This window comes from Heloderma suspectum, chromosome 3, assembly GCF_057233095.1.
Source record: "Heloderma suspectum isolate Gila_16-S chromosome 3, 16-S_ref, whole genome shotgun sequence".
In the NCBI taxonomy this organism is placed as follows: domain Eukaryota; kingdom Metazoa; phylum Chordata; class Lepidosauria; order Squamata; family Helodermatidae; genus Heloderma; species Heloderma suspectum.
In genome coordinates this window covers 63,600,993-63,604,170 of record NC_139460.1, presented here as the reverse complement: position 1 = coordinate 63,604,170, position 3,178 = coordinate 63,600,993, and positions in this window count along the sequence as shown.

The window sequence follows — 3,178 nt, the reverse complement described above, 5'->3', positions numbered from 1 at the left end:
GCCATCGCCACACGGGGAAAGACAACAACAACAACAACAACAACAACAACCACCCTTCTAAATTCCAAGGCTGAAATGCACTTACTTTAGAAGAAGAACCTGGAAGCCAGTATGAATGTTTTCTAATTGCCTCCCTGCTTTGGACTTGCCACAAGGCCTTGGACAATTTAGGACACAATCCTATGCATGTTTACACAGAAAAAAGTCCTCCAACTTGCTGGCTGGGGAATGCTGGAAGTTATAGGACTTCTGTCTGTCTAAACATGCATAGGATTGGGCCTTTAATCAATTCATCAGTTTCCAAGCCATAAATGTAGGTTGATACTCCTTACAACCAAATCAACCTTACAACCAAATCTAGATTTTCATCCATCTTTGGGGCAAATACTTTTAGGATCTACAAACGTATGAACTTTAACTGACAAAAATATGCAATGTATAATTTAACAAAAGGTTTGTGAAAAGAATAGTAGGATAAATATTTACAATCTCACACAAATCATGTCTTCAGTTTCCTACTATGATAGGACTTCCATTTTCCAAAAAGCTGTGGCTTGTTTGGATCTACGCTGATTTTGATGCAACGCTTATGGCCTAAATCCTAGTATTTCAGGTTTTTGTATGACAGCCACCATCAGTCTAATCCTACAGATTTACATAGCATAACTGCCACTGATTTCCATGAGATATATTTACCTGGATGAAATTCATTAACATCCAAGCCAAAAAGAAACTTACCTTGAAGAATGAGTACAGACACCACTGACAGGATAGTAAAATCAGAAATTGCTTCAGACTTCATTTTGCTATGATGTTAGAGTTACACTAGAACATAATATCCTTCAGGACCCCCTTACATTAACAGAGCTTCCATTACATTGCCTAGAACTGATAAAAGACTGTTCTGTTTTGATTTTAAACTCTTCTTTCCAGATTCAGAATAATTTGTCAAAATAAGGATGACTGGGAGAATAGACACAACTGAAATAAGATCCCGTATGCAATCCTATACATACGTACCTGGGAGTAAGCCCCATTGAACTCAATGGGACTTAATTCTGAGTAAACCTTTATAGGATTGTGCTGTTAATCACTGTAACAAGGACTCATGAAGCAAGCTGTTGGTAAATGTGTCCATCTCACCCCTGCAGTTATAGTGACTGAATTTGACAAAAAGAAAGTTATAGAAATAAGGTCTTTTAAGGCAAAAGTATGCTAGAGCAAAAACAGAGTTCATAGATAAGGGCTAAAAGGAGGATGTGGGCAGCCAGTTCATGATACAGCGGCAAGGTCCAAATGCAGATGCAGTTTTGCGGTATAATTCTTAATAATACAATATTAATATTATATCCAGCCAAACCTTAACATTTTAAAGTCAACTGAAGAGATTTAAAGCACTGTTATTCTCTTTAATTCCATTTTATCTATATATGTTCAATAATGGAATAAAATCCAACGTTTCCTACTTAGAGCAGACCGACTGAAGTGAATGGGACTTACTTAAGCCCGGTTCATTTCAATGGTCTACTTTAAGTAGACATGTTGGGTTTTACCAATGGTTTATCATAATCAATTCAATCTGAATTATTTAGAAATATATATACACACACCCCTACCTCACATGCATACACTACATCTCTGTTACAAATATATATTCAAGAAATTCTATAAATACTAACAGCTAATACTTAAGACATTATTACTAACAAGAAGGTCTGGTACTCCCATTGAGAAATACTGTATTTAGGGCGCAATCCTAAGTAGACAGGTGGCCGCCTCTGGCCTCGGAGGCGACTGCCTATCCAAAGCAAGGCAGGAGAGGCATGGCAGGATCGTTCCTTCGGTGCCTCTCCTGCCTTGCTCTTTTTCGCTAGACAGCCATTTTCAGCTGTCTAGCAGCAGGGGGGCTGACTGGGAGAGAAGCTGCCGTGGACACATAAAATGTGTCGTACACACAGCTCCGCTCTCCCCGCCTCAGAACACCCCCCCAGCCACGCCCCTTTTCAGTCGCTCCGTGCTCATCTTCCAAGCACGGAGGACAGGGCTTTTCCACACTGCCTCCGAGGCAGCATGGACAAGGGCGGAGGTCAGATTTCCGGGACCCAATCTCGGAGTCCAAGGTCGGTTCCCAGAAAAGAGCATAACCTATGGCCCTCTAGACAATGTCTAGCAGCCATAGGATTGCTTCCTAAAGCTCCACAGATCTTTTCACACACACACACACACACACACACACTAACTCTGAACTGCCACATTTACATAACAAACATTTATCTTGTGAGGTTGGAGCTGATGTTTTAGTCATCCAGTAATGAATACAAGGTGGGTTTCTAGCTTTTCAAGTTCTTAAAATGGGCTCCTTAACCAAAAGGAAATGCTGGTATAACCATAATTGCATTCATATGATACTTTCCAACATATAGGGAAAACCTAAAGAAGCCTAGCAAAAGATAAAAAGACCATATGGTACTCAAGGGAAAGTTGGAGTATCTGAATACATCTTGCCAAAATGGTATTACAATAATACAGCTCCATAATATATGTGTTAATAAGGTTCCGGTGCATTGCAGGAAGACCAACAAGAATCTGAATATTTGCCAGATTTCTATGTCTCAATGCAATGGAGTCCTATTCCTGGCTATTAAGGAGAACTCCCCATCAGTAGCCAACTCACAACAACTTGCAAAAGCCATCAACAAGTCTCCTTTCATTCAGCCAGCCTTCATCTACAAAAGTTACAAGGGAGAGTTCAAATAAAGCCACCATCAACGATTCTGGTTACATCATTATGTATCGACTTGCTACATCACCTGAACTCACCTTAGAGAAACAGTAATCTTTAAAAGTAGAACAACTGATAAGAGTTATTTCATTAAACAAAGCACCACATGTAAGTCTTAACAACACAATATTCATTACTGAATGTAGGCATCCATGATCCAGTACATTGGGAAAACAGACTTTCATACAAGACTTAGAAGCCGTAAGTCAGCAATCTTTTTTAAAAATTAGTTTTTATTGTAAAATTTCAACAAAACAGCACAAAACCAGAAAAAGAAAAAAGCTACAGCTACATAGATCCGAATATATCAATTTCAATACGTGCATATGGAATAGATACATATACATGAAAATAACACAGCTAAGGATTATATAGAAACTTCCACAAATGCAGACC